This window comes from Parasteatoda tepidariorum, chromosome 11 (genome assembly GCF_982258835.1).
Source record: "Parasteatoda tepidariorum strain Cologne lab strain chromosome 11, Ptep-v5.0, whole genome shotgun sequence".
Lineage (NCBI taxonomy): Eukaryota > Metazoa > Arthropoda > Arachnida > Araneae > Theridiidae > Parasteatoda > Parasteatoda tepidariorum.
The window spans coordinates 92,263,333-92,278,482 of record NC_141765.1 but is presented as its reverse complement, the minus strand read 5'-3'; positions in this window follow the sequence as shown (position 1 = coordinate 92,278,482).

Here is a 15,150-nt window from a genome sequence, read left to right as displayed (position 1 = left end):
GGCGAACCACCTCTGCCGCATCGGCATTCTCGCTGACCCAAATTGCCCGTTATGCTCGAATAATGAACTTATGGACAGGAACCATCTATTGAGATGATCGGCTCTGCTTGGGGACTCTGAGGTGAGGCACTACTGGAGTGCCCGAGATCTGTTAATGAGATAGTGACTTTTTTGTCCTACTTGTTGTTCACCTTTTTGTTCACTGTTTTTGTAAGAGTTTGTCATTTTCTTTTGCCATTAGAAATAAAAAAAAAAGAACATCTCTGCTTTGGCTCCTTTGTGAGTACAAATTGCAGCAAAGAGTTTCCCATTCATAACTGGTTAAAGTAATTACTCCCCACTGATGAAAGGGGATGATTGTTGTTGCTGTAGTTCATTTACGTCGCACTAGAGCTGCACAATGGGCTGTTGGCGACGGTGTGGGAAACATCCCTGAGGATGATCCGAAGACATGCCCTCACAATTTTGATCCTCTGCAGAGGGGATAGCACCCCTGCTTCGGTAGCCCGACGACCTGTACGTGAGGTCGAGCACTGTACGGTAGAACAGTTTAACGAGGACCAGTACCGCACACACTCGGTTCCAACGCAGACGAATCCAAGTAGTCACCCATCCGCACACTGACCGCAGCCAGTGATGCTTGACTTCGGTGATCTGCTGGGAGCCGTGTCTTAACGATCAGTCCACTGCGGAACTAAAGGGGGATGAATTTCGCCAAGAGAGCGCAGTATTTTTTAATCTTACTACCCGTTACTAAAATGCTTTTGAAATCTGCATTTTTTAAAAATAGAAAATAAAATATTAAAAAATCTGAGATTGAAGTTTCCTTGTTTTTTAAAAGGGATTCTGTGCAAAGAAGTCGTAAAAATTCTAGCGTCATAATTTCACTTTGCCTCACAATTATTATTTTATGTACTACTTAAAAGAGAAGATAAAAATATTAATGATCTGTTTTAGGTAATACCCATACTCTTTATCGTTTTCAATAATATTTTAGCAATGGATTATTTATCCCTTTAATGCGAGTTTAACGAAGCGAAAAAATTACTATTGTTTACAAGTACACCATTAATTATTTTTTTTAATTGTTCTGATTTTATAATAGAATTTAATTGATTTATTTTGATTACTAATTTGATTATAGATATGTGAATAAGAACAACTAAGAAATGTTGCGTATTCTATTATTATAAACTTATATGCATTTTATTTTATTTATTTCATTTATTTATTTTACTGTAGCAACCACAAAGAATAAATTTAACCAGATTTTAGACAAGCATTATATTTAATAGTTTTTTTCACTATTAACTCTTTCTTATTCTTTTTTCAAAAGGTGTTATACCTTACATTTTATTGATGTCCAATGCAAAATTAAAATGTGATTATAATCTCAATTTTTTAAAAAAATTATCTTTCCTTATAGTTTTTGCAAATCATATTCTCAAAATTACTAGGAAGCAAAGCAGGTTTATTAGCTTCAAAACAAAAAACAAAATTGCCCAAGTTCCTCTTACCATTTAATTCACATTTTTTTATCTCTTTTAATTACAAAAACTTTTAAATTATTCGTAAGTTTAATTGAGTACTTATTTTTTTACCGTTTATACATCATAACTTTCAAGTACTTAAAGTAAGTTCACAATTTATTATTGAATTATTTTAAAAAGTTCTTAAAAATACGAGAAATATTTGATAAATAAAAGGTAATAAAATTGCTAAAAAATATTTTGCGAATCATGTTTATCGTATATCAATATTATTTGAGTGTTTAATGTATTGCACACAGTTAGAATTTTCACTTTAAAATTATGGTAAAATAACCGGGAGCAGTCTGTCCATCCGATTAACCGCAAAATTTACGGTAAAAACCATTTTTCTGTCTTATGGTCATGAAATCATTTGCAACTAGTAATGATTTAAAAAACTATACGGCTTTTTAACCGTTTACAACTAGCAATGTCTCAAAACTGTAAAAAATAAATTTAACTGGACATCGGAGATTGTTTAGAAGCTTCATGGAGCTGCAATCTATGCTTGTATGAGAGTATTGTATTCTGACAGTCCATGCTCTCAAATTAAAGAGTGTTGTACTCTAAAACTCTTCATGTGTTGAAGGAAATATTGATGTGTCAAAGCTGGGACTTCCATTCTGTCTGTCATGAGATTGACGGATTTGCCCACTCAGCTATAATCTGTAACCATCTGCAAGGAACTAAACGGTCCCATTAGGTGAACTTCTAATCGACTGTCGTGGGATCTTCAAGCCGCCACACTTGTCTTAAGGTAAGCAGCAGCATTCAGACAAAAATAAAATTTAAAAAGTCTGTATTTCCATATTGTAACATAGTTTTTCTAAAAGAACAAGAAGTTCATTGAGTAGAGTCTACCAATTAACTCCCTAGATAATCATGCAGCAATCAACAAAGAAGGAAGGTAGGAGCTACAAGACAAATTTTTTTTTTCTAATTTCAACAAGTCTGCAAATCCGTGGCAATATGCCCATGTCCAAGAGGTCATGGGTTTGATCCCCGCGTAGTAAATGGGGACTGATGCGCGTTAAATCTGTTGGGTCACAAAATCCCCCATGTTCCCATAACAAATCATACCTCTGGCGGTACTGATCCAGGAGTTTCCTTGTCTTCTGGATTGGGTTCAAATTTACAAGGCTATGGAGTTGAACTTCAGTAGTTGCAAATCCAAAATTGGGTCGGCTGTTCAACGATGATAATAATATAAAAAATAAAATAGTTTTCATTAAAGGAACAAAGGGCTCATTAGTTAATCGACTAAATGTAACAAAAGACTGTCGAGAGAGCTTCAAGTCACCAACTTCGATGGAAGGAAACGGTAATTTTCACGAGAAACAATTCTTTTCTAAGTTGAAGAAGCCTGTAATTCCGTATCCTGCAAAAAATTTTATTAAGGAAGCAAGCCCCAAACCAGCCAATTAACTAATTCAAATAACGGAAATTTCAAAAGAATTTAGAGCCGCTACCCTCGACGAAAAAAATGGCCGGAACATAAGTTCAACAAGACTGTAAATCTGTATATTTCAATAGTTTTTATTGAAGAAACAAGAATTTCATCAGCTAATCAACTAAATCTACCAATCTACTGTAGAGGGATCTTAAAGCAGCCACCCTCGACGGACGGTAAGCCAAAGCATTAAGACAAACTTTTTTTTCTAAGTCAATCCCTAATTTTCAAAAGTTTTTACCAAAGGAATAGAGTTCATCAGCTGATCAACAAAATCTACAAACCGACTGTCGCGGTAGTATCGGGCTGCCAACCACGATGGAAGATTGGCCGAATTTTCAAGACTACAAATTTTTTCTAAATTTACCAAGCCTGTAATTCCATATTCTTCAGTAAATTTTATAAAATAAAAAATGAAAAACAATTTTATCAGCTAATGAATTATTTCTGGCAACTGATTTTCGTAGGATCTTCAAGCTGACACCCTCGATGAAAGGTTGGCCAGAGCATCAAGACTAACATTATTTTCTAAGTTCAATAAGTCTGTAAATCCGTATCGTTTAATAGTTTTTATTAAAGGATTAAAAAGTTAATCATTGAAGTATACCAATCTGCCCGATGCTTTTAGTACTGTCCTTGACTAGGTATATAATGATAGTTTATTCAAAGATTGATCATTTTATAGATCTATTGAATTCAGTGTGATTGCCAATTTACATTATTTTTATATTTGGTGTGTTCATTATAAATGCTATTGATAAAATAATTATACAATTAACTATATAAATTTCTATTAAATATTACTGATTATACAATTCTTTATTAGTACTTGAAAAGTATTATGAATTGCCTATTTGTTAAACACTTTGTTTTGATAGCTAGAAAGAAGGAAATGTGTACATGCATGTAAAAAAGTTACAAATTTGTCTTGTTAGATTTTAACAGTAATAGAAGTTCACAATAGTAATAATTTATGTAATTTACTTTAAAAGGGTCTTTATTAAAGTAAAAAGTAAGTGAACTCCCGAGCCCTTTTTTTCGTTGCTGGAACATAATTATTTGCTCTTAGATTGATTTTCCTGCCAACCAGATTACAAAATATGTAAAACAGAGTTATACAGAAAAATAATCTCATTTAATAATCAAAATTTCACAAACCTCAAGAGATAAACTAAAAGCAACTTCATATAAAGGATTTGTTCTCATTAAATACTGGTAAATATTTACTTTAATCCCAGGTCGCTAATATATGTTCTAATACTAGAAAGATGCAATATAATACTGCCGTGCTAGAAAACGCTAGACTCGTGAATCCTATCTTCTAATATTAGAACTAATATTACATAAGATTAAATAGTATTCGATCTAACATTCGAATTTTCAAAATTATCATCTATTTCATTACTTTTGGTACGGCGCCACATTTTTGTGAAAGGTTATCCCATATTATTAATGAATAAAAATTTATTTATGAAGGAAAACGATAAATTAAATATTACTTAAAATATCATTTTTAGCCAATGCATTTTTATGCCAGGAAAACGCAAGACAATATTAGTGGTAGTTCGCGAACGATACAACTCGAAAAACTTTATCGACTGTTGAGTTGTAACTTTTTCATGATTGCTTACATCGCCATATTGTTTGACTTAGAGGGATTTGTTTGACGTGCTACTTAAGCGACTTAAGGTATTTATAATTTAGTAATTTTTCGTAAACTTAATAAATTTCAGTGAAAGTTGCATGATATATTAAAGTAATATCGTAGGTAGTGTTTTTTCTTCAGTTAAAAATCAGCTAGAAAATTAATATAAAGCACGATGTGCTAGAGAGGATGAAGTTGTGTAAACAATCAGTGTACTTAATAATCTTGACCGCTTAATCAGAACTTTTAAGAATTAATTTAATGATTATATATCTATTAAAGTATTTTTAACTTCAAAGGTATTTATAATGTAGTAACTTTTTAGTAAACTTTATAGATTTCAATGATAGATACATAAAACCTTAAAATAGTATTGTAGGTAGTGTTTTTTCTGTAGAAACATTCAGTGTACTTAATAATCTTGACTGCTTCATCAAAACATTTAAGAATTAATTTAATGATTTAATAAATTTATCAGTAAATATTATGATTGTGCTCATTTTTCACAATTTTCGCTCGTAGTAGTTGACTACTCTGTTAAAATGTATTGTCAGACTATGAATAATAAGTATTGTAATTAGTTTAAAATAGGCTCGTAAAAACAATGTTTACTTGGTAATTCGCAACTGTCAGAATTTCACTACGACAAATATAATGATAAAAACTAATTTTTAGTAAACAAGTTTGCCATGTTAAAATAATTATTAATTAATCGGCTACTTTTTACTTGAAACCATTGCATTTTAGAATGTTTGAAATTTTATTTATAAGACGAACAATATTGTTACATTATTTAAATTTCCTTTGTAAAATAATGAGTTAAATATCTTTATTTTCATTTCTTGAATATAGACAGATTTGCATGTTTTTGATACATCATTAATTATATTAACTTGTAAGTGATAGCAAATGGTTGAAAAATAAGCAACAATATGGTCTATTTAAAGAGTGTTTACGTTAAATGAAAAGCAGTGCTGAAAAGTAGTTACAATTTTTATTCAGTAAGTTTTTTTAAAAATAAATGTTAAAATTTTATTCGGCTCTATGAGCTTATACAGTGTACAAAAATATTTTGATAGTTGTCATTGTACTTTATCTTCAAAAAAAATTAAAAAGCATTGAATTTGATATATTTTTGCATCTGTATACACACTTGAATATTCACTTCAAATAAAAAGGGCTTAGGGGTTTTGTACTATAATTTCTTCTTTTTAAAAAATAAAATAAAGAAAGAATTAAATTATTACTTGAGAGTGGTTATAAATGAAATACTTTTCGATTCTTGCACGGTGATACTGAGATATCTTGATGCAGTTATTGTTACGGAAATCTACCCATTAAATTTTAGACATTTTCAAATTAATAGATTTAAGTTTTAGAGAAATAATTAATGCTTAATAGTTTTAATTTTACTTAACTAATTTAATGTTTTCAATGTAGAGTTTTAAATTTAGTGTTTTCAATGTTAGGTTTTACTTTTTTTCTCTTATAATTTTAGCTTCGTCTGCTGGACAATGCAAATGGAAAATTACATTCTGATAGAAAACGAGTGGCCGTAAGTTCGATCCTGACAGAAAATAAAACAACTGGCTTGTATATGCTGCTTGGTTCTCTTTAAATCTGTCGGAGCTGAAAGTCCTCTAATTTGTTGTTGTGTAGAAGTTTGAAGAAAGATGTATCCCTGTGTGATTTATTCCTGCTATGTGTTTGCTTGGTATACACATTGTTAATTGTTGCTGATCATTTCATAAAATCTTTCAATAAAGCAAAGATTCCTCAGTTTATTGCTGTGAAATATAATTGCACATAGACAAAAAATTGCAATTGAAGGGAAAAAAAAGCTTTAGACTGCACGAAATGACTGTAAAGTTTTGGAATTTTTTTTTTAATTTAGAAATAATAATAATTAAAATGATAACACATAGTCCAACTGTTGCTTTTTGGAATAAAAGTAAAAAATTATTTTATTTAATGACAAATATGTGTTGTATTTTACCAAAGGATTATTGATATGTTTATATTAAACAATAACGGTAAGAATATATTGCTTTTATAGTTGAGTGAAGTTTATATTTATATTGTGTTTTGCTTTAAAATAAAATGATTAAGTTGTGAAATAATGTTTGTCATGATTTGATTTGATTTATTTTTTATTCTTAACTACTGCATTGTGTAATTTTTTCCGCAACTTTGTATTAAATCTTCGGAATTTTAGAAAATGGGCTTGGCAGATATGTGTTCAATAATAAATCTTAATAATGTTTGAAATTTTTTTATGGTCATTATAATAATGTCTAAGTATTCTGAAAACAGATGTAGTTAAAATTCAGTTTCTTTTAAATTTTCAAGATATCTGAAACAATTTTATACCATCATTGTTAAGCATTAACTCTAGCTTATGAGCATTTATACTACTAACATTGCATTTATTATTTTAATTTTGAATTATACGGTTTAAATTTGAGATAAGAAGATTATATATATATTTTTATGATGTTTAAAATAATGATAATAGTAAAAATTTCTTTGGCTTAATATTTAAAATTTAGCTGAATATTTATTTACATTATTGTTAAAGTAAAAAGTTTAAACCAACGTAGAATCTTGTTTAAATTTTCTTCTGAAAGGTTCTTTGCGAAAGCAAATTTTTTAAATGCATAATATAGTTTTATTTATGACCAATTCATCAATGCCATCAATACTCCAGTGTCAGCTTAATTTTTTTAATTTTATTTTCGGAAAAGCTCTGTTTAAAATGTTTACATATTACACCTGCTTTTTTCTAAACCTATTTATGTCATAACACATAATCTATAATCAGCGAAATACAAGCAATGGAATTGTTTTAAACAAGTCTATTTTGTTATTGCAGCGTTCTCAAAAGAGTAATGGATTGTATTCAAATTTTGATTATTCATGCTAAAGGCAACTTTTAAAAGATAATGTAAAATATTTTATTATTTTTTTGTCTCATTCTTGTATGCAATTATATATTTGTGCAAATTTAATTTAGATGAAACATAATATTTACTGACAGTTTTGAAATTAAAATGTTATGTAAATTGTTTGTAAAGATTGTCGGTTTAGTACATAGTACCTTTAAATAATTATCGAATAGATGAAAATTTTTGATGTGCCCATAAAAGTTATTTCTACATTATGAAAAAATAGTAGCATTTTTCATAATATTAGTTGCTTTCCTGGAAGCATGTCTGTGTAGCTCATACAATTTGGCTGAGTATGGAGAAGATAAACTTGGTGAAGCAATAGTTAGAGAACTGTCTATTTAGATGGTTTATTTAACTTTCTATACAGATGATTTTGAAATGGTTTTCTTCTTATTGCTTTTTCCAAGTTCAGTATAACAACATAAGCTTCTTTACAAACCTAATTAGTTGTTAAGTATTTTCTAGGGTAAGTCGTTTATTAACATTTTTCAAGTACTTATAAATTTAAGGATGTTCTGAAAAACTCATTACTGTATTAGCTATATTATGTACCTCTTACCACTATTAATTTTGTCTTACTGACATCAATAAAGGTTAAGTGTCATTTTTACAGACTCTCGAAACTAATAAGTTCCCATCTTTGGGTAAAACAATGCAATTTATTGTAGCTTTATCAAAATATTTTTAGTTTAATTTGGATCTTAAAAATATGAACGTTTTCTGTGGTATAATCGGCCTTACTTCCAGAAATTTTAGAATAATTATAATATTATGAATTATTTATAATTTGACCGTTATATGGACATTTTCAAAAGCATTTGGAGTTTTCAGTATTTTCCTTTTGTTAGTGTGCATATTGTGAAATGTAATCCTAAGTACTCATTTTCGTAATTATACAAAATTTAATCTGCAGTTTGGGAGTAATGTTAAGGTTTTTGTTTCTAATTTATAAAAAGTTTAGTTTTGTTTTTAAAGTACTTGACCTAATGATCAAGCCATTGGTAATAATTTAAGTTCCTTAGCTCTTGTAATGCACATTCATATATCTTGTTTCTCTGGTTCATTTCAATTAATGCTGGAATACAATTCTATTATAAATTATAGTAAAATGTAGTTCTTTATTCAGGTAAAGTTATCGTAGAGTAGAAGTACAGTTGCTTAAAAGTAAAATTAATTTTGTGTCTGAAAAGAAAAAAGCGCACATAATGTATCAAACAGAAGCATGATCTCATGTCTGATGTTTAAGTTTTGTATTATTTTCACAGAGTGCCTATTAACACCTCTCAAATAGCATTTTAATATGGTATCATCTTTGTTGTGTATAATAGGCTTGGTTACTAGATATAAGTTTTAAAAATGAATGTTTTACGTGTGTAAAAGCTTGTTATTGTAACATCTATAAGAACTGATGTCAGTAAACACATTTGCACTAAACATTTTACATAACTCTACTGAATTTTCCTGCAGACTACTGGATTTTGACAGTTTCTCCTGATTTACTGGTTTAATTAAAATTCTCCTGGTTTTTGTACATCTTAGAAAATTCCGTAAAACTTAGTAAGTTTTCTGAAAAAAAAATCCCAATTGAAATAGTATTTTTGTACAGATCGCTTGTGCTGGAATATTTAAATAAGTATTACTAATGCCTAATGAAGCAAACCTTATTTTAAGAAATCAGGTCAAAACTTTTTTTCGTCTAAAATGTTCTGTTTATTCAGAATTTTCTTTTTAAATAAATTTAAAAAAATCTTTTAAATATTTTTGACGAATTAAATGCCTGTTAATATTCAAAATTATGAAAAAATATAACACATAAAATTTCAAGTATGTTTAATTTCAATCTTAACTGAAAATTATTGCAGTTTTTCTATTTTGATGGCTAGAAAAATCTCTAAAATTCCCTTTGTGTAAAATATTTAGTACATTCTGCAACAATTATCATGAAATTTACATTATTTTGTAAAATCAACTGGATTTGTTTCTATCCACGCTGGCAACTATTATGATTTCACAATTTTTCAGAGGCGAGTTTCGTCACTTAAAATATAATTATTACGGTTTATACTTACTTATGTTATGTATATGAAACTTTTTTTTCCTATGCTGAAAATTTATTAAAGTAGAAAATCTACGCAATGAAATTCTGTAAGCCACATTATTACAGGTGTAAACAATAAAAATTGCAGTTAAAAATTTCTCTATTAAAGCAAGAACAATTAACTTTTTTCATTATTTGGCTAATTATTTAGGCAATTTAGTTCAAAACGATATTTCGGTAGATGTTTTTCCTTAAATATCTTGTTATTTTTAAGTAGTTACAATTTCAAAAGCTAATCAAACTAAAGTTGATAAATTTATTGTGTTAGATTAGTTCTTATGCTCTCGAAAATTCCAAATTTTTTTTTCTGTAAATGCTTAGGTATTTATTTATACGTCTTTAAGTATTTGAATCTAAAAATTATATCAAGCATTTTATGACCTGTCTGTCTGAGACTAATATTACTGCCATGTTTAGTAGGTAAGTTTAAAGATATGTCCAATGCTCTTTATGACACGAATTCTATAAAATGCAAAGACAAGCGTTTAAAAGTTTTTTTTAAATATATTGCTTTCATAAACTTCTAAAAAAATTGCTATTAAACCTGTAAGTAAAATTTTAGAGTTGTGTACGCCTAATTAAAATTATTATTCATAGCTCAATGAATGGTAAATATTATCCTGAATTTTTGTTTTATTTTCAACTTTGCATTTTATTTGTGAAGAATCAAATTTTTTTTATTGATTAAAATTTTTTAAAATCTAATGATTTAACCTTTTCTTGAAAACTAGTTTCTTTAAGCATGTGAAATATAACATTAAAAATTCATAAAATAGATTTTCATAAAGAATTATTGGGTGAATTATGTTGAACTTAAAAGAAACTACTACTAAGAACTACTACTACTACTAAGTAATAGTTTTTGAAACCGTTTAATCAAGGAAAGAATTCTTATGTGCAAAAATCTTATATATATATATATGTTATATTGTATTTAAAACTATTGTTTGTATGCTTATTAATAAATTTATTTGAGATTAGGAATTTAGGTGAAGTCTTTCTGCTGAAGAAAAATGGATAATTGTGACAGGGGCAATGGTGGACTGCGCTCAGTAATTGCCTCAATTATAACCCCCACCCCTAGCAGTATGCTGATTGCGCTGCTAGTTGATAACGTTTGTAGGTAGATCTCTCTCCTCATTGACATGTGAGGGGTGCAATTTATAAAAATCAAGCACTAACTTGGCGATAAGCTTCTACTTGGCCAAGAAATATATCAAAATATATTAGTCCAATTTATTAAATTCGAGTTATTTTAAACAGGATTAGATTTACAATTAGAATATAATATATTTACTGATAGTATTGCATTTATCATTACAATTTTATTATCTTTATGGGTAAGTTAATTTACAAATGTAATTATAGAACGGGTGAACTTATGCATTTGAGAACATTTTGTTATTCCCTTTTCAACTTTCGACTTATTGTGAATAAAAAATTTGATTAGGATACATTTAAACGCATTATTTTGTTTAAATATAGTACTCAGTGTTTAGTAGTTAAATTAAGAAACAGTTTAACAATCACGAGATATCTTCAGAGTAACAATGAATTAATTTTTAAAAATTTTACAAAACAGCTCTTCTATAGTTTTATTCGATGAAGTAAAAATTAGAATATTGAGGGTAACTTGGGAAAATCGAGTTAATATATTTTCAGTTAATTTTTCTGATATTATGGCATTTTATTAAATTTTATCTTAAAATTTGTTGCAAGATTTTCTTATTAACTCTGAAAATAAAAATGAAAAATCTAATAATATAAAACATCAAATAAGTTACCAAGTTTTATTCTTTTATTTTTTTAAAAAATAATTTATAAGAAATTCTTGCAACGCCTTTTATGAAAAACATGTACTTGGAAAATTAACTGAGACTATGTCGACTCGACACTAATAAGTTAAAAAGCTACACTCAGTTATTTTAAGTTTTGCTTTTCCTAACGAAAATTTAGAAAAGTTGTTGTTTTTTGAAACTATTTTATTTTATGAGACACATTAGGATTTTTATTAAGTGATTAAAGAAAAATAATTGAGTTGTGTTAAAAAAATTGTTTCCAATATTTTCTTATTTTTTTAAAATTTTGAATTGACAGCAAAACTCGATATAAGATCATATTTGTATTGCACATAACTATAGAGTAAAGCTTATATTATTGACTCAATTATCAACTTAGTAGATAAAAAGAACATGATTTTCAATATATATATTGAAAATCAAATTCTTACTACGATGTTACTGTAAGCAAAACAGAAAGAATTTGTTAAAAATCATTTCGAAATGCACGAAATAATTCAACTTTATTTTAAGGTTTTTCTTTAAAAACACATAAATTAAATTTTTAAAAAAATATACTAGATTTTTAAGTTTCTGATTGCTTCTGTCAGGGTTGGCATAAATTACTTCATTTTAGTCATGAATTAAATCCTGATTACATTTTTTCAATTTTTTAAAAATAAATCACTAATTTAAACCAGTTTAATATATAAAAAAAAACATTAACTTAAACAAACATAATTTTTATAACATTAATTATGAATTAATTTTTTAAAGAATTATTAATTTAAGTTTTACATATTTTCATACAGTATAATTAATAAATACATTCTTAAATGTGTGAATTCTTAAAAAGTCTGATTTAATTGAAAATGTATGTTTATTAAGGAAGCTATTTCTTTTATTACGGAGTAATAAAATGCATATGCATTGAAATCACTATGTTATCCCTTTCATTATAAAATGCATTGATGTAAATAGTGATTATTTTTTTTAAAAAAATAAATCAGTAATTTCAACAAAATTATTAAAAATTATTAATTGAAAAAATATATAATTTAAAATGTTTTTTTACTAAGAAATTTGATTTGAATTTTTTACTAAGAAATATCGAAAGGGATATTCATGTAATTATTATGTTTCAAAATAGACTACACTTAAATAAGAGTGGCATGAAACCTTTAAATAGTAATTTTCCTTTTAATATTTTTAAAATAACTTTCAAAAAACATATTTAAATTATGTCCAGTTAGTTTTTTGCTAATTAAAATGGAAAGCTTTTATGTCTTATTGAATATAGAGTTAGAGTGTATCAAGACTTCCTCAAACCAGAATGACGTAATTTTTTTTTTCAGTAATGTTTTCTTATCTAAACTAATTTACTTTTCATTAGACGTCTAGTTGACAAATTGTCATCATATCTAGTTGACAATTTTAGCAATTATCACCAAGTTGAATCTGAGAAATATAACTATGATTTTTTTTTTCTTAAGGCTGTGATTAGTATGTAATAATTAGAGCCCGGAAGTTCAGGCAAAATGCCATAAATGCCCTTTTCTGCCTTTTTTAAACGTTTTCTTCTGAAAGTGCCTTTTTCTTTCCTTTTGTTCATAAATGCCTATTTCTGTCTAATTTAAAATTTTTCTGCAAAGCTTTTTGTATTTTTGACCGAGCATAAATTTTGAAGTACAGAAATGGTTGACTGTCATCCGACGTATTGTAATGCATTTATAGAGATTAGGACTTTTTTCCTTTTGGGACAACTCTCTCCCTCTGAGGCAGTGGTCACCCCTCGCACTGTACAATGGCTATTCATCTGAGCTGATAGTGTACTCGTGCTTGAATGAGCAAGGCAGGTGAAAGACATTCTTCTGTCCATGAGATTGACAGTGTTGTTTGAATAGAGAATAGAATACACTTAAAGCTGGAAATGTCATAAAAGTTTTATTTCCTAATATGATCCATCTAACGTGCCTTGTTCATGCATCGCACAGGATAGCAGAGGAAGTAAAAAATCTCTATCCTGAGGTAGACTCGCTTGTTTTTAGCGTGAAAAAAGTATTTGTGAAAGCCCCTTCAAGAGTTCAAGTGTTCGAAGAAATTGCACCAGACATTCAATTACCTCCTAAACCGATCCTTACTAGATGGGGAACATGGATTTCAGCAGTCTCATACTACTGCACAAATTTTGAGGAAGTTACTCGAGTCCTTACCAGCTTTTCGGATGAAGAGGCAAAATCCATAAGAAAAAGTAAAAGTCTGCATAGCAGTTCTAAAATAAAAAATGAACCGACTTTTATTTCAATTTATTTATTATTTTTATTTCAATTTATAATTAATAAATAATATTATCATATTATTTATTTTATTTCAATTTATTCAATTCCCAGGAGCTATTGAACACATTGAAAAAAGAAATATATCTTTGTCCGAGTCACTAAAGATTTTCGACAATACTACTGAAGAATTAATGTCTGTGCCTGAACCAGCTGGTGACAGAATAAGGAAGAAATGTGAAAACGTCATCTCTGCAAATACAGACTTTGAATGCATCAAGAACATTGCAAAAGTACTTTCTGGTGATACTACAGTTGAACTTACCATATCTCCTACCATGGCAAGTTGTTTTAGGTACGCGCCTATAACCTCTGTCGAAGTAGAAAGATCTTTTTTTTTGCTTAAAACTATATTGACTGACAGGAGACAAAATTTCTCTTTTGAAAATTCGAAAAAGCATCTAGTTGTGATGTGCAACAATAACCAATCATCAGAATAAATTTGCATACAATATTATTGTAAGTATGAGTTTTCAATTTTTATTTCACACTTACGCAGTTGAAGGTTTTTTTTTTGTGCAATTATGTCCACTTCTTTTGTACTATTGCTACGACAGTCGAGTAAAATGAGTATGTAGGTATACCGGATACTTCTAGCAACTTTTTCTATACCTTAAGGTATATACCTTTTTCTATACCTTAAGGTATCCAATTGGATACCTATATGGGCATTTAGGCATTGCCAACTAACATTTTGCTCCAATTTTAAGTGCCTATTTCAAACTTTTTAAATGCTTTTTTGCCTGCCTATTTTTGCATTTTTTATTGCCTGAAATTCCGGGCTTTAGTAATAATATAATAATAATTTTTTTCCATTTTTAGTAAGAAATATTAACTATTTTACTTCCATTTTTAAGCAATAGTATTATTAAAATATTGTATCAGATGCTTTGGTTGGTAAATTTTAAAATATCCAATTAATTTTATTCGAATTAAAAAAAATCCATTTTAAATCAAATATGTGCGATTTTGAAGTAAAAAAAATAATGATTGCCAACCATGACTTCTGGTCAGAGTCATTTTATGCTCAAATATGTTTTTAAAAATAATATGCAGAACTTTGGTTGAGATAGATTGGTTGAAACTGGTTTAAAATTCAGATTATTAAATACATTCAAAAATTGCATGTAAAATTTTTTTTTAATTATTAAATATATTAAATAAATTCAAATTATTAAATATTAAAGTAAAGTTTTTTAAACTTAAATAAAACTTGATACTACACCCTGAACTTTTATTTTTAACCAATTTAAGACGACATGTTAGCAACAAATGTATATATTTTTTAACTTTTTAACCAATATTCTTGAAACAATTGCATAGGTCTAATTAAACATTTGACCGATTTTCGAAACTAAGTAATATG